At 43.9% G+C, this 26,643-nt stretch overlaps 1 long non-coding RNA gene across 1 annotated transcript; it reads right to left on the reverse strand.

The window, feature by feature from the left end:
- Positions 1-26,643, reverse strand: LOC144687158 (uncharacterized). The gene is made up of 4 exons (XR_013578085.1): positions 26,619-26,643; positions 22,397-22,474; positions 642-699; positions 1-156 (listed from the first exon to the last, which is right to left on the reverse strand). It is a non-coding gene; the product is annotated as an uncharacterized LOC144687158 (long non-coding RNA).

Below are 26,643 nucleotides of genomic sequence, written 5' to 3' on the forward strand. Positions count from 1 at the left end.
TCAAAAGGGAATGAGATTGTTATCTGAAAGGGAAGAATATGCAGGGTAATGGGGATAAGGTGGGGGAAAGGTACTAGGTGAGTTGCTCATTCGGAGAGCTGGTGCAGACAAGATGGGCCAAGTGGCTTCCTTCTGCATCGTAAGAATTCTGTGATTCTGTGAAAAGAACCAAAAATAGTTTTTATATATCAGTACATCACTATCTCATGACATCCTAAAACATCATATCAGTATTTCAGGACATTTTAAAGCAGTCCACAATACATTAATTAGTTTTGAACTGCAGTCCCTCTTATAAAGTTGGTGCGTGCTGCAACAAGCAATGTTCAAAAATGCAAATAATCAGTTCCTGATAGTGTTGGTTGAGGGAAGAATGTTGGCCAGGATCTTGAGAGAACTCTCTACTCATTTTCAAAGAGTACCGTGGGATATGTTTGGCCTAGCTGAAGAGATTTCCTCAGTCCAACATCTCCTTCAAAAGATGCCCCTCCAGCAATGCGGCAGTCCTACAGGACTGGGCTCATAGATTAAGCCCAGATTATGTGGTTACGTCCTAAAATTGAGCTTTAACCCACAACTCTCTGATTGAAAAATGGAAGTGTTACAGACTGAGTTGAGCTGAGACAAGGGTCAAGCTTCACCTGATAGCAGACTGGGGAAATGTGCTTCTGTAATATTCCTCCTTGTTCTAATGTAACACTACGGAAAAAATAAACAGGTTACTGACAATATTGAAACATTACACCAAGCAATGTTAAGCAGATTCATTCCCAGAGAAAATTAAACTCCCCTGCTGTAGTCATCACTGCCATCTGGCCTGGGAGTTGCCGCTAGTCTTCTAATAAGTTAGAAAGCAAAATTTCTGCAACTGATTCCAGCAGCAAATGACATTTGGAATAATTCTGCTTGTTGATGTCATAAAATTCTTTGATGCTACCATTTTGAAGGTTGAGGTTGAGTTTTGCATACAATCTGCTATCATGAACACCCTCATCCTATCCATGGCACCACTCACCGCCCACACATGCCAGGCATACTTATCATCTGGCCTGGCAGGTGTCCTGCTTACAGTCTCTCCATCTCTATTCATGCAGGACAAGTTGGCACACAGCAAGAGGGAGAGGTTGCAGACTGGTGGAGGAATGCCTGAAATTAGGGTCCTGACAGACTTTGAAAATAGAGTCATACAACTGGTCGGCAAAGATCTGGACTGTTCCTGTGCTGACGGTGAGGTCGGCGCTGCTCTACCAAGTGAGATCTAGCAGTGCAACATCCATCAGGCAACCATGCTGTGAGTGATGTGTCCTCTTTCACAGGCCACTGCCACACACTAGTTATCTCTCCTTGCTTTCGCAGGCACACCTGGGAAACAGCCGAGGGAGTCCATGACCCAGGGCCTCCAATCAATCCCTGAAGACACCAGAAGAAGAATCTGAAGGCACCCTCGTTGAAGACCTGTCACAGCGCTCACCCACACCCTCCACCAGTGCAGAGACACACACCTCAGTGGGGCCTAGTTCTAGAGTAGCCTTGGGATCACAATCTGGTGAGCACAATTGCACTGCCTGATCCACAGCAGGTGGCGGCAGGGACTACCCAGGTGTCTGGCACTCGGAGGACTGCTGGAGGCCAGAAATTTGCTGAGTCCGAGTCAGATGAGGAGCCTCTGGACTCGGTCATACCTCAGTTGCTGGAGCTGCAAAGGCAAGCTCAGGAACATCAGGGAGGGATGTCCGCTGCACAATGGAGGAGTCTGTCCACCTTCAGTCTGAGGTGATAGCGCTGGCATGCCAACGCACTAAGGTCAACACTGGCAGGATGGTGGGTGCCACAGAGACTTTGGTCCAGGACATCGGTCCTGCACTGCTGCGCAGGCTGAGCTCCATCGCTGATGCCATAGTTGGCCCCCAATGGTGTCAACGCGAGAGGGGTGTGGGGCAGCTCTATCTCACTCCAGCTACCTCTTCTGCTCAAGGAGTCAGCCAGGGGCCCTGGGGCACCCATAGGGAGGAGGATCACCAAGTGCACACTCTGGTGCCATCCATCCAGGTGACTCCGGGAGTAGTCAGCCCATCCAAATCCCCTCTTCCCTGTGACCCCAGCAGCTCAGCTTCACAGGCCAAGGAGGGAGCCACTGTCTCACAGCAGGGCCCTGAAAGCAGGCTGGGGTTCTCCAGGTCTTGGCCCTCCAGAGGATGCCTGCCAAGGTCATCACACAGAGGGCGTCACAGTCAGCAGGCTGCCTCCACCTCCGCTGTGGATGTCCAGGGAGCACCAAAAGTAGCGGCAGGGTAACGAAGGTAAAGAAGATGTAGTTGCACAACATGGGTAGAGGTGTTAATCACTTGTGCATAATATTTACTATTGCAAATAAGCTCCCAAGAATGTCTCCCTGCCCATGGCCCCTTGTTCTGATGAGCAGCGCTTGTGTCACTCAGATGTGAAACCTTTCTGCACAAAATAAAGGCAGGTGATTCAGTCCAGGGCCTCTTCCCTGTGCTTTGCCCAGCCTTCAGACTACGGTGATGGTCTGGCCTCACACTTACTGGACACATTACTGATGCTTGCACCTCGATGATGCTGGTCATTGCTGCCAGAATGTCATGGGCAGGTGTCACAGAGATCCATCATTCTCTCTGTGTGCTCTCAGCACCTTTGAGATGGGGCTGGGCCCCCATCTCTTCAGCATCTGTGACCAGTGACATTGTGCTCCTGAAGGGCCCAGGTGCTGATGCCTGACAAAGGATCAGGTGTATTTAAACTTTCACGGTTGTGTCTCTATGATATGACCCTGACCACAGAACCCAAGCAAGCTGCCTTTGGCCAGACAGGAGTCAGACATTCTCAGAGGCTATGTGAAGATCTATGGTGTGTCCTCACTGCATATCGTCATCATCCTCCTGTGATCAAGTGACTATTAGGACCTCCACTGCATCTCCATGACAGGAGCTTTATCACAGACAGTGTGTGTGCTGCCGTCAGCAAGACTGGAGTCAAACATTTACAGATGCGATGTGAGGATCTATGGCGTCTCCTCACTGCATGTCACCATCATCCTCCACAAATCTAGCAACTATAAGGGCCTTCTGAGCGCGCCTGTCTAGTCTGGCCAGTGCGATGGCCTCATTGCCATCACCCTTGCCTTTGAGGACCTCCTCTGTTGCTTGAGTGGGCGTTGCTTGAGGCCCGATTCCACGCATGTCAATGTGGCTGCACCTGAACTGTCTCAGCTGTGGAGGAATGGTCACTTTACACAAGGTTTCTCTAATGCTTGGCCGTTTCCTTCCCCCCACCCAGCATGTGCTTGTGCACAACCATCAACCGCAGGGCAGCCCTTGCCCCAGCAATGCACTGTCAGCCAGCTGGAAAAAGCAACTTGACTGTGCCCTCTCCTGAATGCATGGCATCTGAAACTTGAAGTCCAATGGGCGACCCTGGCAAGCGCTGCGCAACGTTACTGTGCATTCACCTCCAAGTTCCCCTCGAAGCGCAGCCCGCCAAGTGCACACCTGATATACGCTGTTGTGAGACACGTCAGCGTGATTGCACGCCGACATGCTTGGAGGAATTAGCCTGGGGAATGATCCTGGTGAGCTGGGCTTATAATGATATGCAGATGTATTACAAAGAAGTTCCCAATGTCCAACAGCAGGAAATGTGGCCCGCCATCGACGGGCATAGTGGATGATTGCAAACTGGTTTCACAACGCCGTGAAACCGATTTTTGGCCTTCTCGCCATTTTGTCCACTCACGCCGCCAAACACGCCTGCCGCCAATGGGCATGAAAAATTCCACCCGTATTCAGTGTTTTAATAAAGGAAATAACTCCCACAAACACTAATCAAATAAATGACCAGATTAACTGTTTTGTGTGGTGGTTGAAGGATAATTATTGGCCAGGACACTTGTAAACTCCATTGCTGTACTAGAATAATGCTGTGGGATCTTTTATGTCCATCTGAGAGGGCAGACAAGACGTCAGTTTAAGATCTCATCCTTAGGAAGGCATCTCTGACAGTGCAGCACTCCCTTTGTACTTCACTAAAATGCCAACGTAGGTTATGTGTTCATGTCTCTGGCATGGTTGAACTCACAACCTTCTGACTTGGAGGTGTGATTGTTAACATTGAGACAAGTATATTTTGTATGGTGACAACTATCAAAAAAAATCAAAGCAACTGTTGCTGAGGGTGTACAAACACCTACAGATAGAATTGAAATGATGAGTCCTTTTCTGAAGCTGAACAGTCCCCGTCATCTAATGTAAACAATATTTAATTTTTAAAAACCATTTCAAATACCTGTTTCCATATCATTATTAGAGGTTAAGATGTTTTTATTATACTTCAGAAGCAGCCCATCAATATTAGGATTATAAAAAGATTTGAATTGGCAATATTAGCGTTGAATGCAAGGATGTTTAAAGTGTTACTAAGAGCTTTAATTACACAGAAGTAACAGCACAGAAACAGGTCATTCGGCCCAACTTGTTCTACTAGTGGTTAAGCACCCACACAACCCTCCTCCCACCCTTCTCATTACTTTATCTCACCTTTCTGTTTTAAAAGTTTTACGCTTTTTTTAGAGCATTGGAGTTGGCTTCTGCTCATTCTCGATATTGCTGTAGCTTGAAGTCATTTGTAGTGGTGAGGCATTCAGTTCTTTTGTTTTGTTTACACAGATTCTTTGAGTAATGGTCTAAATTTAAGATAAGTTAGAGATCATTTTTTGAGGCCGAAAGAGTCCTGTGATGTCTTGTGAGATTGAAGTATGGGTTGATTGTAGGGATTTGATACCATAATACAACCTGTATTCCCATCCAGGAGGCCCCACCATTCAAATCAAGCCTCACAAAATTATTCTTATTAACTATGTAATGATGTAAGATAAGAACCTTTAGTAATGATATATTCATTTCTGCAATAAATAGAAACTGTATTAAAAATATACATTTTATACATTAATATATATTAACATATAAAATATACGTTAACATAGCTTGAGAATTTATTTCTTTTTTGCTTTTACTTCATCTTACTGTGAAAAAGTGCTCACACTTAGAAATAAATTTTAAAAGCTTAATATCTATTCAGTGAAGCGCAAGGTTTTAAAACCATAAAAAAGTCACAGTGCAGAAAGGCCATTCAGCCCATCGTGCCTGCGCCAGCCAAGAAGAGAAAAAATAAGCTAGCCACTGATTTTAATCCCATTCTCCAGCACCTGGTCCGTAGCCTTGCAGGTTACAGCGCTTCAGATGCAGTTCCCGGTACCTTTTAAATGAGTTGAGCATTTCAGCCTCAACCACCAATTGAGGCAGTGAATTCCAGACGCCCACCACCCTCTGGGTGAAAAGTTTTTCCTCATGTCCCCTCTAACCCTTCTACCCATCACCTTAAATCTATGCCCCCTGGTAATTGACCCCTCAGCCAGGAGAAATGGTCTTTCCTGTCTACACTATCTAGGCCCCTCACAATTTTGTGCACCTGTGCTGCCTTTTTTATATTTGGACTGTCAGTATTGTTTATTGTTCTATGAGAACTGATTGAACTTTCTAGTGGTGGGCAGGAGAACTGCCTGCCTGAGGAAATGTGTTAGCCACCACTGTAACTATTTGTGCAGCTGGAGGCAAGATCCTGATAATTTTACAGCGGTGATGTCAATCCTGTCTCCTATCTTACCATCATATAGTGTGTGGGGCACTAGGGGATGGGCAGGAAGCCAACGGCTATGGACAGTTCCTTCAAGATCCTGGTGGCAAATGGTTCTGCATTGTATTGCTCTTGACGCCTTGCCCCTGGGTCCCTCAATAGGCCAGACGTCCATGCCTGCAATATACCTATATATTCTGACTAACAGGAAGAACCCCAAGTACAATGTTCTGGCATTACAAACATGAAACAGGAGCAGAAGTAGGCCATTCGGCCCCTCGAGCCTGCTCCGCCATTCAATAAGGTCATGGCTGATCTTCTTGTGTTTTGATTTCTACATTCCTGTCTAACCCCAATAACCTTCGATTCCCTTGTCTAACGAGAATCTATCTACCTCTGCCTTAAAAATATTCAGTGACCCCACCTCCACTGTCTTCTGAGGCAGAGAGTTCCAAAGTCTCACAACCCTCTGACAGAAAAGACAGTGCTCCCTAGTTCTGGACTCACCTACAAGAGGAAACATCTTTTCCACACCCACCTTGTCAAGACCATTTAGGGCTTTATATACTTCAATCAGGTCACCCCTCACTCTTTCAAACTCCAGTGGAAACAAGCCCAGCCTTCCACCCGATCCTCATAAGACAACGTGCTCATTCCAGGGCAAAACGCTCATTAAGACCGGGATAATGAGGAAAATGTGGAGTGACTTCTCAAAAACTACACTTGCTGGTGTAGTATCTCGCCCATTGGAAGGCAGATTGGAGCACTGTGTGTGTGTAACAGGTCCATTTTGTGACACTGCTCATTTTTCAATCATTAAAATGAACCAATGAAAAATTTTGAGCTTTGTGAATCAAGCGCACTTGTGATTTTCCAATTTGTACTCCTGTCTAGTGAGAACTCTTGGCTGAGGGAGAGGAGACTCTGGAAATTTACTTTTTGTTGTGATATTTAAAATGATGCTTTATAATGAAAGTCATGGGGTTTGAATTCAATTAATAAAACAAAGGAATTGATAGAATATTTGTTGCCTTATTAATAAAGCTGCCAGTAGCAACTTTAATAGGAAAGATTTAAAATATTTACACCTTTAAAAGGCAAAGAAAGAAATCTTAGGAAGATGGTCATCAGGCAAAGAAACATATGGACACATGAAAGTGACAGACAGAAAAAGGCTAGCTGGCCCATCAAGCCTAGCCCACACTAATGAAGCCTGGAGCATCATGATTAGACACATTCTAACCCTCAGCAACCCCGTGATCTCCTGGGAGAAGAAATACTCTGGAAAATTCCTCTCCAGCTCCCTCAGGTAATCAAAACCAGTCCAGGAGGCCACAATGACCATGCTTATGTCAACTTTTAGTAATAATTGGAAAAACAAATCGCACAAAGCAACAGACTGCAGCAATGCTACCTGCAGAATCTGGTAGATGGAGGAAATCAGTGTTCATTCCTTTAAATGCTATCTTAGGGCCAATGTTCTGTAAGATGGAACAAAGGAATATCCCCAGTGTAACACTTAGTAAATAAATTTCAGTATTATATTTAGGACCATTCATATTTCCTATCACTTGAGGGTGTGAAAATTAAACAGACTCTTTTTGTGAAAGCTTAGTGAACTCCTCTTTATCTAAACCCATATTCACAATTTATGGGTCCTGGGGCAGATCTTCTGCAATGCTTGTAACTTGTATTCCTAATGCAGCTTCACTATTTTATTACTGATGGGCCATCATGAACATTATAACATATGGTCCTAAACCTATCCAGTGTTTCAGGGATATAAAATTCCCTTTCATATATGAAGATAATTTCGAGAGTGTTTTCCAACTAGTTCATTTTTACCGTGAGACCTACCTCATGCTCCCTCAAATCCATTCTCACTAAACTGCTGACTAACCACCTTCTCTTCCTGAGACCATTCTATTTGTCATTGTGTTAAGAAACGCAATATTTAACTTAATTTTAAGTCGGCAGTCGGAAGCTGGGGCCTTGGGCCTAGTGCACATGCGCTGGCCTGGAAATGGCCGCATATGCGCTGTTGACGTCTTTTACTGTCTTTAGGTAGAGAGCTGACCCTGCACATCTGTACAGGAGAAAGGAAGAAAACAAGTGAAACAGCGTGAAGCTGCAGGTCAGGTGACCTGAACCGGCGCACCAGTGTGCTGAGTGTGTCCAAGTGAGCAGGACATGGGAAGGGGATGGAGAAAAGGTCTCAAACTAGACAGTGGGACAGAAAGAAATCCCAGGAAAAAGTCCCAGGCAGGGACAAAGGCAGGGATCAGAAAGAGGTCCCAGAAGTGAAGTTAAAAGGACAGAGCAGAGCAATAGGCTCTGAATTAAAGGGTGAGTTGAGAGGAGCAGATTTGAAGCAGTGTCGGCTTGAGAGAAGAGAGAGGAGATTGAAAACAGAGCGAGAGGAGAGACAGCTGGGAGATTGAAAACAGCACGAGTGGAGAAACAGTCGGGAGATTGAAAACAGCGTGGGAGGAGAGGCAGTCGGGAGATTGAAAACAGCGCGTGAGGAGAGGCAGTCGGGAGATTGAAAACAGCGTGAGAGGAGAGACGGTCAGTAGATTGAAAACAGCGCAAGACGAGAGGCAGTCGTGAGATTGAAAACAGCACAAGAGGAGAGACAGTCGGGAGATTGAAAACAGCGCAAGAGGAGAGATGGTCAGGAGATTGAAAACTGCGTGAGAGGAAAGACGGTTGGGAGATTGAAAACTGCGCCCGAGAAGAGAGAGTCAGGAGATTGAAAACAGCGTGGGTGGAGAGACAGTCAGGAGATTGAATACGTTGTGAGTGGAGAGGCAGTCGGGAGATTGAAAACAGCATGAGTGGAGAGACAGTCGGGAGATGAAAAACAACGTGAGAGGAGAAGCAGTCAGGAGATTGAAAACAGTGTGAGAGGAGAGACGGTTGGAAGATTGAAAAAAGTGCAAGAGGAGAGACAGTCGGGAGATTGAAAACAGAGCGAGAGGAGTGACAGTTGGGAGATTTAAAACTGCACCCTAGAAGAGACAGTCGGGAGATTGAAAGCAACGCGAGAGGAGAGACAGCCAGGAGTGGGAAAATAGTGTGAGTCCTAAAACACATACATGTGTAATTCTTTTTTTATTCATTCACAGGATATGGGCTTCACTGGCTGGGCCAGCATTTATTGCCCATCCCTAGTTGCCCTCAAGAAGGTGGTGGTGAGCTGCCTTCTTGAACCGCTGCAGTCCATGTGGTGTAGGTACACCCACAGTGCTGTTAGGGAGGAGTTCCAGAATTTTGACCCAGCGATAGTGAAGGTGATATATTTCCAATTCAGGATGGTGAGTGACTAGGAGAGGAACTTCCAGTTGGTGGTGTTCCCATCTATCTGCTGCCCTTGTCCTTCTAGATGGTAATGATCGTGGGTTTGGAAGGTGCTAAGGAGCCTTGGTGAATTCCTGCAGTCCCTCTTGTAGATGGTACACACTGCTGCCACTGTGCATCAGTGGTGGAGGGAGTGAATGTTTGTGGATGTAGTGCCAATCAAGCGGGCTGCTTTGTCCTGGATGGTGTCAAGCTTCTTGAGTGTTTTGGGAGCTGCACTCATCCAAGCAAGTGGACAGTATTCCATCACACTCCTGACTTGTGCCCTGTAGATGGTGGACAGACTTTGGGGAGTCAGGAAGTGAGTTACTCGTCGCAGGATTCCTAGCCTCTGATCTGTTCTTGTAGCCACAGTATTTATATGGCTAGTCCAGTTCAGTTTCTGGTCAATGGTAACCCTCAGGATGTTGATAGTGAGGGATTCAGTGATGGTAATGCCATTGAATGTCAAGGGGTGATTGTTAGATTCTCTCTTGTTGGAGGTGGGCATTGCCGACACTTGTGTGGCGCGAATGTTACTTGCCACTTGTCAGCCAAGCCTGGATATTGTCCAGGTCATGCTGCATTTGGACATGGACTGCTTCAGTATCTGAGGAGTCATGAATGGTGCTGAACACTGTGCAATCATCAGCCAACATCCCCACTTCTGAGCTTATGATGGAAGGAAGGTCATTGATGAAGCAGCTGAAGATGGTTGAGCCGAGGACACTACCCTGAGGAACTCCTGCAGTGATGTCCTGAAGCTGAGGTGACTGACCTCCAACCACCACAACCATTTTCCTTTGTGCTAGGTATGACACCAACCAGTGGAGCATTTTCCCCCGATTCCAAATTAGCTCCAGTTTTGCTAGGGCTCCTTGAGGCCACACTTGGTCAAATATGGCCTTGATGTCAAGGGCAGTCACTCTCACCTCACCTCAGGAGTTCAGCTTTTCTGTCCATGTTTGAACTAAGAATTAAAAATTAAGAAACGGATAACTTTTAATTCATTTGTGGTTGATGCTAGCATTTAATAAACACAGTAAATTATAGTATACATAGGAATTATTCTAAATTAATTAACAACATATTTAAAATTAATTAGCAAATAAATACTGTAGTAAACACTATATACAGTTTAAGGTATGTCAGCGCAGCTTGGCCATGTGGGATGTGCATCCTGCCAGATGTGGGAATTTGTGCAGGCACAAAGTGTCCTTGATGACTACACCTGCAGGAAGTGTCATCAGTGCAGAAATTGGAGCTCTGAGTTGTGGAGCTTGAACAGCAGCTAGAGTCACTGTGGTGCATCTGCATGGCTAAGGATTACGTAGATAGCACATTTAGAGAGCTAAGAAGTACACAGGCAGAGAGGGAATGGGTGATTGCCAGAGTGCCTAAACGAAAAAAGCATGCACTGCAGGAGTCCCCTGGGGCTATTTCGCTCTCTAACCGCTTTTCCATTTTGGATACTTGTGAGCAAGATGGTTCCTCAGAGAACTGTAGCAAGAGCCAAGTTTGTGGCACCACAGGTAGCTCAACTGCACAGGAAGGGAGGAGGAAGAGTGGAAGTACTATAGTGGTAGGGGATTCCATAGTTAGGGGTGCGGACAGACTCGATGGCCATAGTCCAGACTTCAGGATGGTATGTTGCCTCCCTGGCGCCAGGGTTAAGGATATCACAAAGTGGCTGCAGGACATTCTTTTGGGGGAGGGTGAGCAGCTAGAGCTCTTGGTCCACATTTGGGCCAATGACATTGGTAAGAAAAGGGATGAGGTCCTGATAGCAGACTTTAGGGAGTTAGGAAGGGAATTTTAAAAATGGGCCTCAGGAGCAGTAATCTCAGGATTAATCCCAGTGCCACATGCTAGTGAGCTTAAGAATAGGAAGATTGAATAGTTCAACAAGTGAATGGAGAAATATAGTAGGAGGGAGGGCTTTAGATTCCTGAGGCATTGGGACCAGTTCTGGAGCAGGTGGGACCTGTACAAGAAGGACGAGTTTCACCTTAACAGGACTGGGGCTAATGTCCTCACGGGGAGGTTTGGTAGTGCTGTTGGGGAGGGTTTAAACTAGATTGGCAGGGGGATGGGAACCTGAGGGGAAATTCAGCGTGGAGAGGAGAAAAACTGGCAGTGGGAAGTAGAGAAGTATCAATTGATAAGAAGGATATATTAGAGAGTGGTATCAAGGTAAATAGAATACTTGCAGTGTTTGATAGAATTAGAGTAGGCAATAGTAAGTCATTAGATGGGGTCAGAATAAGGGGGAAAATAAAAAAGCCTAAATCAGGGTTAATGTGCATGTATGTGAATGCACAAAGTGTGGTTAATAAGATTGGTGAACTACAGGCACAGGATGACAAATGGAATTATGATATTATTGCTATAACAGAGACCTGGCTCAAAGAAGAGCAGGACTGGGTGTTAAATATTCCTGGGTACAAGGTATTTAGGAGACACAGGAAAGGAAGAAAAAGGGGGATGTGGGTGAGTGGCAATAATCATTAAATATTGCATTACAGTACTGGAGAGAGAGGATGTTCCAGAGGGGTCAAGGTCAGAATCTCTCTGGCTAGGGGTAAGAAATGAAAAAAGTGCAATAACATTGATCAGTGTAGTATATAGACCACCAACTAGTGGAAGGGATGTGGAAAAACAAATATGCAAAGAAGTTACAGAGAGGTGCAAGAATTATAGGGTAATCATAATGGGGGGCTTCAATTATCCAAATATAGGCTGGGATAGGAATAGTCCAAAGAGACAAGAGGGGCGAGAGTTCCTGGAGTGTGTTCAAGATAATTTTCTGCAGCAGTATGTTTCCTGTCCAACGAGAGGACATACACTTTTGGATGTGTTTCTGGGGAACGAGTTGGATCAAATATCAGTGGGAGACCCTCTAGGGGACAGTGATCATTGTATCATAAGGTTTAGGTTGGTCATGGAAAGGGACAGGGCACAATCCAGAGCAGGGATAATTAATTGGGGGAAAGAAAACTTCGATGGGATGGGAATGCATCTGAGCCAAGTGAGTTGGAATCAAATGTTGACAGAAAAGGCAGTGGGGTGAACAATGGGCCACCTTCAAAGAAAAGATATGCAGGCAATGTCATGATATATTCCTTTGAAGGGGAAAGGTAAGACAAATAAATCCAGAGTGCCTGGATGACGAGAGAGATAGAGATGAAAATGAAAAGGCAGAAGTGCGTGTACGACAGACGTCAGGGAGAAAATACAATGGAGAATCAGGCTGAATATAGAAGGACAAGAGGGGAAGTGAAGAAATTAATAAGAAAAGCAAGGAGAGAGCATGAAAAGAGGCTGGCAGCTAACATAAAAAGGAATCCCAAGGTCTTCTATAAGCATATAAATAATAAAAGGATGGTAAAAGGAAGATTAGGGCTGGTTAGGGACAAAAAAGGGGACTTGCATGTGGAGGCTGGAGAAATAGTGGCGGTATAAAACGAGTACTTTGCAGTTGTTACAAAGGAAGAATATGCTACCCAGGATGAGATGAGAGAGTGGTATTGGGTACATTGGAAGAATTTACAATTGAGAAGGAGGAGGTATTAGAGAGGCTATCTTTACTTAAATTAGGAATACAGTTAACGTTTCGAGTCCGAATGACTCTTCTGATGAAACGTTAACTGTATCCCTCTCTGCAGATGCTGTCAGACCTGCTGAGTTTTTCCAGCTATTTTTATTTTTGTTTCAGATTTCCAACATTTGCAGTATTTTGCTTTTACTTAAATTAGATAAGGTACCAGGACAGAATGATATGCATCCAAGAGTACTGAAGAAAGTGATTGTGGAAATTACAGAGGCACTAGTGATTATCTTCCAGTTTTCCTTAGATACAGGGGAGGTGCCAGAGGACTGGAGAATTGCGAATGTTACACCCTTGTTCAAAAAGGGGTGCAAAGGATAAAGCCGGCAACTACAGACCAGTCAGTTTGGCCTCAGTGGCAGGGAAACTTCTGGAAACTATAGTTTGGGATAAAATCAATAGTCACTTAGACAACTGCAGGATAAATAATGAAAGCCAGCATGGATTCATTAAGGAAAAACTATGTGTAACTAACAAGCTGGAGTCTTTTGAGGAGGTAACAGAGAAGGTTGATAAGGGAAAGGCTGTTGATATGGTGTATATGGATTTTCAAAAGGCATTTGATACAGTGCCACACCACAGGCTTTTGAGCAAAATTCTAGCTCATGGAATAAAAGGGAAAGCAGGCACTCAGATAAGAAATTGGCCGAGTGATAGGAAACAGAGAGTAGTGATAAACGGTTGTTTTTCAGATTGGAGGAAGGTTTGTAGTGGAGTTCCCCAGGGGTCAGTGTTGGGACCCTTGCTCTTCCTGCTATATATAAATGACCTAGACATGTGGTATGCAGGGCACGATTTCAACATTTGCAGATGATACGAAGATTGGAAACGTTGTCAACTGTAATGAGGATAGTCTTGAACTTCAAAAAAACATAGACATGTTGGTGAATTGGGTAGACAGTTGGCAGATGGAGCTCAATACAGAGAAGTGTGAGGTGATTCATTTTGGCAGGAAGAATATGGCGAGACAATATAAAATAAAGGGAGAGCCTCTAAAGGAGGTGCAGGAACAAAGGGACCTCAATGTTTATGTACATAGGTCATTGAAGATGACAGGGCATGTTGAGACAGCAGTTAATAAAGTGTGTAGTATCTTAGGCTTTATTAATAGGGGCATTGAGTACAAGAGTAAGGAGGTCATTTTGAACTTGTATAAGACACTAGTTAGGCCTCATCTGGAGTACTGCGTCCAGTTCTGGGCACCATACTTGAGGAAGGATGTGAAGGCATTGGAGAGAGTACAGAGGAGATTCACAAGAATAATTCCAGAGATAAAGAACTGTAGCCATAAGCAGAGATTGGAGAGGCTGGGACTCTTTTCCTTGGAGAAAAGAAAGCTGAGGGGAGACTTGATAAAGTTATTCAAGATCCTGAGTGGTATGGACAAGGTAAGTAGTGAGAAACTGTTCCCTGTCAAGACAGCATCAAGAACTACAGGACACAGATTCAAAATAATTGGCAAAAGGAGTAAATGTGATGAGAGGGAAAAATGTTTTCACCCAGAGTGTAGTTGGAGTCTGGAATGAGCTTCCTGAAAGGGCGGTAGAGGTAGGTTCGATCGAAATGTTCAAATGGGAATTGGACTGCTACCTGAAAAGTGACCTTCTTTGTGACCTTGAAGTATGACTGTCACAGAATACTCATGACCCATCAACTAATTTACTACACGAGGCTGACAAAACTACTAGTTCTGAAATATTCACTCTGTTTTTTCTTCACTGAAGAAGAATGAATGGGCGCTTGGTTTTGCAGCTTTGCCTGTCATCCAACAGGTGCCGGACATTATTGACTGCATACATGTGGCAAATAAGGCGCCCATAGTTCAGCTAGGAATATTCATCAGCTGTCATGATGCTTTTGGCAAATTTAGCAACCACTCCTTCGCTTCATTCATCCAAGTCATTTATATAAATTGCAAAAAGTTGAGGTCCCAGCATTAGTCCCTGTGGCACACCACTCTTCATATCCTGCCAACCAGAAAAAGACCCATTTATGCCTACTCTCTGTTTCCTGTTAGCTAGCCAATCTTCTATCCATGCCAATATGTTACCCCCTACACCATGAACTTTTATTTTCCCCACTAACCTTTAATGTGGCACTTTATCATATGCCTTCTGGAAATCTAAGTGCAGTACATCCACCGGTTCCCCTTTATTCACAGCACATGTGTTGTCCTTTAGCAGACCCATATACACATGTATGTGCAACTACAAATCTTTACTCCTTTCCCTAGCTCTTCTATGGTGCAACTCCTGTAGCTTCAGCAGAGGTAGAGACAGACTTCTCAGATCCCTGTTCTGACTGCCGAGATGCTATTAGCCGATGCCATCTGGGTTTTTCAGCCTGTGAGGGTCCAGCTATACACTCCTCCACCTGCATTTGCAACCCCGGCCACATCGGGACATGAAGCAGCTTGTAGGACACTGACTAGGGTGAGGGTTGGGCAATAGGTGAGAAGTGGAAGCACTTTGTGCCACGCCCCCACTTCCATGTTCTCAATCACCATCATCCCTCTCATGACCCACCCCCAATTTCCTGCTAGCAATGATCTAGAGAGGACCTTGTGCAGATCAATGGAGTGATGAATGGCCAAGGCCATGGTTTCAATAATTATACTTAAAGTGGTATTGATAGTGTGCAAACCATTGGTGAATGCCTGCATATGCTCATTTGATTGCTGCATTAATGCTTCATGCCCTTGGCCACTCCTTCCCTGGATGAAGACATCAACGCAAAGGCCTGCAACATTATGGCACTCATGCTTGAAATGGTCCCTTCCAATCTCTCTGCACAGCATGGCTGGAAAGCCTGCCAGTACATTGCACATTCCTTCCTACTGCTCCAGAAATATTCTTCTTCTGGCACTGGCTAAGCATAAAAATTGCTGGTTATGAAATCTGAGCCTGAGACTTCTATTTTTACAATCTCACTAGATCTTAAACATCCTTCCGTGACTAGCAATGTAGAAAATGAACCACACTGCCAAAGAACATCTAAAACACCAAAAATAAGAAAGTAATCCATTTTAAGCCTTCATTCCATTTCCGAAGGTGCTCAAAGCCCGTAACAGAACAAAGAAGAAGCAACACATCTGACAGGAACAAAACAGTTAGTGGCCTGTCATTTCACCACTTGTGAGGGTTGAATGCTGCAGATGGCTTTCAGTGACACTTCCAGTCTCCACAAGAAGGTTAAAATTATGCATTCTTTCTTGTGAACTCATCATCCATTTCTCTAATGGACACGCCTGAATTTGCCTGGGCCACATGAATCACCCAATATATAGATAATTGCAGTTGAGATCAAAAGAGTATTTTGAAAAAGAATACAAGTGATCTTTCTTTAAAGTTGTGCACTCTAATTTGTGTGTAAACACACAATGGCTAGTGGTGATTTAGCAAAACATAAATTAAAGAACAGGGATGAACAAACAAATTGCTTTTGCTTTCAGCTTCAGCTCTTTGGCACTCAGTTTTGGCAGGGTTTGAAACTAAGGATTCAGCCTTCACCCTGTGAAATTGTGCTTGCATTTTCCAATACCGTGTGAAATATGAATTGCTTCACCCCAGCTAACCAGCAAGGAAATAAGAGTGAATAATGAACAGATAGTGAAGCAGAGAGATGGGATATAATAACAGACAATGGTGTAAAGAAGGGAGGGATGGGTTTAGTTAATAGAGAGAAGTATAAATCAAAGTCAAAGCTAACTATGGATGAGGAAGGACATTCAGCCCATCTTAACTCATCATCCACAATAAACTTACACTCTGGCAATCACCTATTTAATTGGTTCTCAAAATGATTCCAGGGTGGGATAAAATAACAGACAATGGTGTAAAGAAGGGAGGGATGGGTTTAATTGATAGAGAGAAGTATAAATCAAAGCTAACTATGGATGAGGAAGGACATTCAGCCCATCTTAACTTATCATCTACAATAAACTTACACTCTGGCGATCACCTATTTAATTGGTTCTCAAAATGATTCCAGGGTTTTTGCCTCCAACACTCTGCACTGATGTTTTGATCATTCTGACTGAAGAAGAACATTCTGATACAAAAGCAAAATACTGCAGATGCTGGAGATGAGAGACAAAAGAGAGAGGGACACACATATGCACAGAAAGAGACAGAGAGGCACAAAGATAGAGGGAAACAGAGAGAGTGAGAGGCAGAGGAAGAACGAGACAGAGAGAGAGAGAGAGACAGAGAGAGAGTTAGAGAAAGAGTGAGACAGAAACTGAGAGGCACAGAAAAAGAGAGACAGCAAGAGAGAGAGAGAGGAAGATGACAGAGACAGAGAGAGAGAGAATCTTAAAATTACCTTTTACAAGTTTGAACCTGTGTCATCTTGCCAACTTCACAGAGATCATGGCAAAGCAGGATTAACTTTTCTTTTACTGTTTACTGTTTTATAAGATTACATCTCAGATAGCTACATTCCAGGCTGCAAAGCCCACTCTCTTCCAGTTACTTGAACCACTGGCACTAAAGATCAGACTCATGTCTCTTTGCATTGCCTCCAATGCTTAAATGTTTCCCTTACTTCTTGGTGATCAACACAAAATACGGTTCTCCAGGTTCAGTCTGCAGTTCCTTTGAATTAATGTATGTTGCATTCAACACTCAATTGCCTTCATTGATTGGTGCTTAGCATTAATTCTACACGTCGAGTACTAAGACTCCTTAGTCTACCTCAACTTCATGCTTAGCTAACCGTTCATGGAGCGTGTGTGTTTCTATTTTTCCTTCCTATTGCAGTACTGAGCACAAAGTAGATAATTGCCCTGGTATTTTCTGTACATAAAAAGCAGGACAAATTGTACCGAGCCAATTGCTGGCTTCTCAGCTTATTCTCAATCATCAAGAATGTGATGGAAGTTATCCATGGCTGTGTTATGATGCAGCACTTACTCACCAATAACCTGTTCACTAACACTCATTTTGGGTTCTGATAGAACCACTCTGTTCCAGGCCTCAATAGTACCTTGGTCTAAACATAGACAAAGGAGCTGAATTCTGGAGGTGAAGTAAGAGTAATTGCTATTGGCATCAAGGCAACATTTGACTGAGTGTGGCATCAAGGAGTCCTAGAAAGATTAAAGTCAAGGGAATCAAGGAGAACATTTTCCACTGGAAGGAGTCGTAACTACACAAAGAAGATGGTTGTGTTGGTTGGAGGCCAACCATCTCAGTCTTAGGGTATCTCCATAGAAGTTCCTCAGTGCAGTGATCCAGGCCCAACCATCTTCAATTGTTTTATCAATGGTCTTCCATCCATCATAAGATCAAAAATGAGGATGTTTGCTGGTAATTTCACAGTGTTCAATTTCATTTGGAATTTCTCAAGTATTGAAGCAGTCCATGCACACATGCAGCAAGACATCTACAATATTTAGGCTTGGCCTGATAATTGGCAAGTGGCACTTGCACCAAACAAATGCCAGGCAATAATCATTTCCAACAGGAGAGTTTATCTCCTCTTGGCATTCAATGACACTACCATCACTCGATCCCTCTCCATCAACATCTTGGGGATTACCATTGACCAGAAAACTAACTGGATCAGCAATATAAATGCTGGCTCTACAAGAACAGGTTATATGCTGAGAATTTTGCAGTGAATAACTCACTTTCTGACTTCCCAAGGCTCTTTACCAATAAAACTCATAAGTCAGGAGTGTGATGGAATACTCTCCAGTTGTCTGTATAAGCACAGCTGCAATAAAAATCAAGAAGTTCCAGGACAAAGCAGCCTGCTTGATTGGAACCCCATCCACTACCTTAAACATTCAGTCCATCCACCACCGGTGCACAGAGACAACAATGTGTACCATGGACTGCAGTGGTTCAAGAAGGTGACTCACCATCACCTTCTGAAGGGCATTAATGCATGGCCAGTGATACCCATGTCCTTTAAACGAATAACAAAAATACAGAAGATGCACCATAGCAATTTGCTGAAGCTTTGCAACAACATCTCCCAAAATTGCAACCTCTACCATCTAGAAGGACAAGGGCACCAGGCGCATGGGAACACCACCACCTTCAAGTCACACAATATCCAGGCTTGGAAATATATCACCATTTCTTCATCACCACTGTGTCAAAATCATGGAACTCCCTACCTAACATCACTGCGAGAGTGCCTTCACACATGGACTGAGCGTTTTAAGAAAGAGGCCCAAAACCATCTCCTCAAGGGCAACTAAGGTGAGCACTGAATGCTAGTCTTGTTAGTGATGCCCACATCCCATGAATGAATTTTTGAAAACATGTTTGCATTGAATTCTATTTGCTATTGTACAGCCCATTCACATGCATTATTCCAATTGCATTGTAAGAGCAAAATACTGCAGATTTCGGAAATGTGAAATAAAGCCAGAAGATGCCGGAAACACGCAACAGATCAAGCAGCATCTGTGGAGGGAGAAAGAGTTAACATTTTAGGTCAATGACCTCTAGTCAGTACTGGAAAAGTTAGAAATTTAACAGGTTTTAAGCAAATACAGGGGCAGGGAAAAGGCAGGGGCTGTGGGGGAGGAGTGGTGGGGGGGGGGGGTGGCGCGGGATGGGGGTGGTGGTAAATGAACAAAAGGCAATGTCTGTGATAGGCACAAAAGGTTAAATGGCAAAAGGGATGATGCTAAAAGGCAAAAGGAGATGGTAATGGAACACATAAAATTTTTAAAATGGATCTAGAGGAGGTGCAAATAAGAATTGCAAAAATCATTAACAACAGCTGCTGTCCAAAAAAACACCTTTATGTTGAGTTATTTCTTTGACTTCCAGGTTACCTGTGTTGATTTCTCCCTGCCTGTCCTGAACTGATGTTGGCTGAACAATTTGCTCTGAGTATCTGAATCAAGGCCCGGGTTTTCGCCCCTGAGGTCCCAGAAAGGAAAAAAACAGTTCGGGCCAGTACTCTTACTTCCCAGTTTTACTGGTGTTCCATTTTAAGGTATACAAGACCAGTTTGGACCAGTATTCTTATTTCCCAGTTTTTACTGTTTTTTCATTCCGGGGTAGATGCAGGAAGCAGAGAAATCTCCCGGCTTGCTCCACCTGCCTTTGGAAAAAGTGCCCCAAATGGCGGGCTCTTCCTTCTGGGGGGTGCAAGTGCAGGTAGAGTTGGGCACGTTATCCCTGGATGCAGTTCAGAGGTGGCCACAGGGGCTGCTGAGTGCCAAGGTGGACTAGTTAAAAGGGCTGCCGTGGTTCTCTGGGATTTTGTCCCAATTGTTTTCTTAAACATTAGGTTCTCTCAACTTCACCTTTCACACACTCCTCACACCTCCGCCCACTCCCCATGCTCATACTTGCCAACTAATGGCAACATATGTGCCCAACCACCTCCATGACACCTTATAGCCCCATGTCAATTGAGTGCCAACTCATGCCAACCCATACCCTAACCCACACCCATGGCCCCTTATAGCCCCTATGCCAACTCATGCCAATTTATGCCCTCCACTCACCACCCTTTGTCCTTACACCCTCTAGGCCAACTCACCCAATATCCACCATCATGGGCAGATTTCAGAAGCTACGCTGAGATGAAATTAAATGAAAGCCTAAATATCTATTACAGACTTCACGATATAAAAAACTCCCATTCATAAAAGCCCATTCAAGACATTTGAACTCCCTCAAATACTTAATCCCTATTAGAAACAAATATTTGTATTCATAACTCTACACAAAGATAGTTAATCCCTTAATAACATCAAACTGTGAATTTATAAACCCCAACGCCCACCCACCACACTGCAATAGTGATAGGTTGTGGAAGCAGTCAAGTAGTAATAATGCTATAATGACAGCACTTAGGGTTATGTCAACAGCTATTCAAACTGCAAGTACAGATATTTTTTTCAACCCACAGACACAGGCAGGCAGTTTATTTTTCAATTTTTAAAGGCCAAGTTATTTAAGCAACTTTGACGGCCTGACAGTTCCATAGACCTTTTCTGCTCTCCACGAGCATTTACATCCACTCTAAAAAGTCATGACTCACACTGCAGGATAAGGCAGTTGCTCCAGAAAATATGGGGTCTGTTTGAGCTCAGCACTGAGTTCAAACGGCCTTGCTGAGTTTAGGTTGCCCTCATGTGTGAGTCACATCCTGCCTCTGTTCCCATTCCCCCTCCCTCTGCCGCCACCTCCCCCCACCGCCCCACCCAACCCCCAGACGAAAATAGGATCTGTCGGAAAAGGGGTCAGGACTTCCGGATTCGGGTCCCGCCTATCATTTTTAAAGTTTCCCCACATCTCCACAACTCCACAAAAATCTAGACTAAGCCATTGATGGGATGGGCAGTACTGGCTCCATGATGGGATCACTATTATCCCTTTCCCCCACCCTAACATTACTGCTGTACCCAGCACTCATTGTTTCCCACCCAATTCTTCAGCCAATTTCTTATCTGCCCCAAAGTTCTGCCTGGAATCCCCACAGCTTTGAGCTTAACTAGTAACCTGTTTTTAGTGGGGCCTTATGAAATGCTTTTTGGAAGCTGAATGTTCACAAGGTTTATGTACAGCAATGTTTAAATCAAAATGATAGAGAAAAACTCTTTCCTGCCCCAAGAGGTGGAATCACCAAATATCAAGAAACCAAATATCCTGCAACTAAAAGAATTCCAATGTTAACTTTCTCTATCGAGAGAGTGAAATTAAAAGAGGATTACTTCAAATCCAAATCTTCAGATCCAATGTCAATTTCCCTCAAATCCCTCTGTTAATGGGCTGCAAGTCTGAAAGTACAGGAATGTAATTTGAAATCTCTTCTGTCACAATGGTGTGATGTCTGGAAAAGTATGATAAGAGCTGGGTGAAGTCACTTTCTCAATGACCTGGTTTTAGGCCACAGATAGAGCACAAAAAGACTGAAAGATTCTGTGTAGCAGTCTGCTCCATTGCTTGTAACAGAATAACTCAAGGACAGGAAGTATTACCTATAATAGAGACATCACATCACCAGACTAAAGGCCTTTAACAAAAACATCAACATTTTCCATGCAACTCGTCCTTGGTCTTGCGCAGTTTATTGGTTTTGATTTTGTTGCAGTTTCTCTTTCTTTGATTAAATTCATTCACTCTCCTGCTTTCTTTGAGGTTATTCAATTTACCCAGTTTGTCTCTACTTTGATAAAATCAAAATACTGCGGATGCTGGAAATCTGAAATAAAAACAGAAAATGCTGTAAAAACTCAGCAGGTCTGGCAGCATCTGTGGAGAGAGAAACAGAGTTAACGTTTCGAGTTTGTATGACTTTTCCTTCTGCTTTGCTCTGCAGAAGAGTCATACGGACTCGAAACGCTAACTCTCTCCACAGATGTTGCCAGACCTGCTGAGTTTTTACAGCATTTTCTTTTATTTGTCTCTACTTTCCTGTTTTAATATCTGATTTAACCCCATGAGAGGATAATTATGTCAGGCTCTGTTAACCATCGATATTTTAGATTGGAGGTCGCTACAACACCCTGATCCTCTGACCTGTGCTCACCATAGCTGAGGAATTGGAGTGTGGCTTCAGAAAGTACTCCACTTCAGTTGTCATTATAATTACAGACATTATAGCAGTTGTATAACATGACCTCTTGGTGGATAAATAGAAAGGTCATTTTAACATTATCCACTGACCTGACCCAGAAGTGAGACAAGGAAAGGGAACCATGATCCAGAGCTTGAGAAAGCTGGAGTGTTGGTCATGGTCTGTCTGACATTCAAAAGCAGCAGTCAGAAGGCACCCAGCTGCAAAAACAACTTTTGCTCCACCTTCAAAGCAGAAGAAACTCACCTATTTTGAACGGTAGGGTCTTGTTGATAGCCCTTCGCAACTCTTCCATTTTCCAAGTCAGCAGTTTTGTTGAAATATCTATTGAACAGGAAAACAAGGTGGAGGTTGCTGTGATTATCATTACTGACTCATTATCATGGGATCAGCTTGAAGGTGTCTAGTCCAAATGCAAGCATTTCATTCTCTCTACAGAACCTAAAGGGGTTCCTGGGCTAAAGGTCAGAGACTTCACTTTTCTAGAAAAGGGAAGACTAGGGGGTGACCCAGTGGATTATAGAAAGCGATCAATAGGGTAGACGTAGAGAAGATGGTTTACACTTAAGAAAGAGAGGCCGAAACTGTGGTCATAAATAAATCCAGCAAAAAATTCAGGAAAAGCCTTTGCCTAAAGAGTGTTACCCATGATAATCTGTTAACCCTATGGCATTTTTGAGAAGAATGCCATAGATACTTTTGAGGGGAAGCTGGATAAACACATGAGGGAGAAATGATTTGAAAGTTATCCTGATGTAGCTTTATGAAGGCGGGGTGGGACATCAACGTAAGTACCAATATGGACCAGTTGTTTCTCTTTATTGTACATTCTATATAATTCTATATATTTGCCTAGGTTAGGTCCCTAACTCTTTTCCATCTGCTTTGCATCCAGAAAATAAATGTTGCTAACGTGCAAAGCAAAGGAAAGTTATCCCTTTCTGTTTGGAAAGCTGTTTAGATATGAGGACAATCTATTTCAACTTAATTAGGGGAGACAGTAGTGTAGTCATAATGTTACTGGAGGCCCAGGCTAATTCTATTGGGGAAACAGGTTCAAATCACACCATGACAACTGGTGGAATTTAAATTAAACTAATAAACTAAATTAATTAACAAATTTGGAATTGAAAGCTAGCCTCAGTAACAGTGACTGTCAAACTATCATTGATTGTCGTGAAAATTTATCTGGTACACTAGTTAGGAAAGGAAATCTGTCATCCCTACTCGATAAGTGTGACTCCAGACCCACAGCAATGTGGTTGATTCTTAACTGCCCTCTGAAATGGCCGAGCAAGCCACTCAGTTGTACCAAACTGCTACAGAAAAGTCAAAAAGGACAGACCACCTGGTATTGCCCTAGGCACCAGAAATGACAACAGCACACCCAGCCCTGTCCACCCTGCAAAGTCCCCCTTAATAACACCTGGAGACTTGTGCTAAAATTGGGAGAGCTGTCCTACAGACTAGTCAAGCAACAGCCTGATATAGTCATATTTACCAAATAATATCTTTTAGGCAATGTCCCAGACACCACCATCGCCAATCTGGGGTATATCCTGTCCCATCGGCAGGACAGACCCAACAGAGGTGACGGCACAGTGTATACAGTTGGGAGAGAGTTGCGCTGGGAGTTGATACCATTGACTCCCGACTCCATGAAATCTCATTGCATCAAGTCAAACCTGGGAAAGGAAACCTCCTGCTGATTACCACTTACCACACCAGCACAACAACCATCCCCCACCACCATCTCAGCTGATGAATCAGTACTCCTCCATGTTGAACACCACTTTGAGCACTGAGGGGTGGCAAGGGCACAGAATATACACTGGGTAGAGGACTTTCAATGTCCATCATTGGTCACTTCTACTGACCAAGCTGACTGAGTCCTGAAGGACATAGCTGCAAGACCAAGCCTGTGGCAGGTGTTGAGGGTACCAGCAAAAGGGAAAAATGAACTAGACCTTGCCTCACCAATCTACCTGTCACAGATGCATCTGTCCATGCAAGTATTGGTAAGAGTGGACACCACATAGTCCTTGCGGAGGCGAAATCCCAGCTTCACACTGAAGATGCCTTCCATCATGTTGTGTGGCACTGCCACCGTGCTAAATGGGATAAACTCAGAACAGGTCTAGCAACTCAAAACTGAGCATTTATGAGGTACATCAGCAGCAGCAGAATTGTATTCAAACACAATCATGTGGCTATCTCATGGCCTGGCATACATATCCCTCTCTACCATTAGCATCAAGCCAAGGGTTCAACATTTACTCAATAAAGAGTGCTGGAGTACATGTCAGCACCAGGCATACCTAAAACTGAGGTGTCAACCTGGTAAAGCTGCAACATAGCAAAAGTTGCACGACAAACAGCAGAAGCAGAAGCAGAGCTAAGTGATCCCACAGCCAACAGATCAGATCAAAGCTCTGCATTCCTGCCATGAATGGTGGTAGGCAATTAAACAACTAACTGGAGGAGAAGGATCTACAAATATCCCCATCCTCAATGATGGGGGAGACCAGAATGCAAAAGACAAGGCTAAAGCATTTGGATTTTCAGCCAGAACTGCTGAGTGGAAGATTGATCTTGGCCTCCTCCTGAGGTCCCCAAAATCACAGGTACTAGTATTCAGCTAATTTAATTAATTCCCAGTGATATCAAGAAATGGCTAAAGGCACTGGACACTGCAAAGACTAGATTCTGACAACATCTCGGCAATAGTGCTGAAGACTTGTGCTCTAGAACTAGCCATGCCCATAGCTAAGCCATTGCAGTACAGCTACAAAACTGACATCTACCCAGCAATTTGGAAAATTCCACAGGTATGCCCAGTCCACAAAAATGAGGACAAATCCAATCCGGCCAATTACCACCCCATCAGTCTACTCTCAATTATCAGCAAAGTGATGAAGGGTTCGTCAACAGTGCTATCAAGTGGTACATGCACAGCAATAACTTGCTCATTGATGCTCACTTTGGGTTCTGCCAGGGCCACTTGGCTCCTGATCTCATTACAATCTTGGTCCAGGACAAAAGAGCTGAACTCAAGGTTTGAAAGTAACTGCGCTTGACATCAAGGCAGGATTTGGCCAAGTGTGGCATCAAGGAGCCCTAAAAAAATTGAATCAAAGGGGATCGGATGAAAACTCTCCATTGGTTGGAGTCATCGTAGGTTTTTGGAGGCCAATTATCTCAGTCTCAAGACATCACAGCAGGAATTTGCATGGTAGTGTCCTGGGCCAACTACCTTCATCAATGGCTTTCCCTCCATCATAAGGTCAGAAGTGGGGATATTTGATGATGATTGCACAACATTCAGTACCATTTGCAACTCCTCAGATAATGAAGCAGTCTGACTATGCAGCAAACCTGGACACCATTTAGACTTGGGCTGATATCTGGCAAGTAACATTCGCACCACACAAATGCCAGGCAATGGCCATCTCCAACAAGAGAGAATCTATCCATCGCCCCCTTGACATTCAATGGCATTACTATCACTGAATCCCGCACTATCAATGCCCTGGTGGTTACCATCAACAAGAAACTGAACTGGACTAGCCATATAAATACTGTGGCTACAAGAGAAGGTCAGAGGTTGGGAATTCTGTAGCGAGTAATTCAACTCCTGACTCCCCAAAGACTGTTCATTATCTAGAAGACACAAGTCAGGAGTTTGGTGGAATACTCTCCACTTGCCTGGACGAGTGCAGCTCCAACAACAGTCAAGAAGCTTGACACCAACTAGGACAAAGCAGCCCACTTGACTGGCACACCATCCACCACCTTCAACATTCACACCCTGCACCAAAGATGCACAGTGGCAGCAGTTTGTACCAGCTACAAGATATACTGCAGCAACTCACCAAGGTTCGTTCGGCAGCACCTTTCAAATCCATGACCTCTACCACCTAGAAGGGCAAAGGTAGCAGATAGCTGGGAACACCACCACCTGCACGTTCCCCTCCAAGCCATACGCCATCCTGACTTGAAAATATATCGCTGTTCCTTCACTGTCACCGGGTCAAAATCCTAGAACTCCCTTCCTAACAATACTGTGGGTGTACACACACTAGGTGGACTCCAGCAGTTCAATGGCAATTGGGGATAGGTAACAATGCTCATACCCTATGAAAGAATTTAAGAAATTGCATTTATAACAAGAAAATTACACATTCAAGTTCTGGCAAGTAATTACTGCATTATCCATACTCCACAACAGGATTACTTGGTAAATATGTGACAGGAACATATGAGTAAGGATATCCCTGTAGACCATAGCGTGATTGTGATTATTATAAAAGTACATTGCATTGACTACTACAATTGATAGTAACATTCTCTGTTCCAAACAAGAAGCAGAAATTAAGTCCGCTGCAATTTATTTTCGGGAGAGTTGCTTATAGTTCTCTGTACAAAGATTCATGCTGCAAAGACTATTCAGGAATAGAGGCTTACTTACCCCATGTGGTGCTTGTGCAGATTTG

Source organism: Cetorhinus maximus, chromosome 12 (assembly GCF_964194155.1).
Source record: "Cetorhinus maximus chromosome 12, sCetMax3.hap1.1, whole genome shotgun sequence".
NCBI classification, from domain to species: Eukaryota; Metazoa; Chordata; class Chondrichthyes; order Lamniformes; family Cetorhinidae; genus Cetorhinus; species Cetorhinus maximus.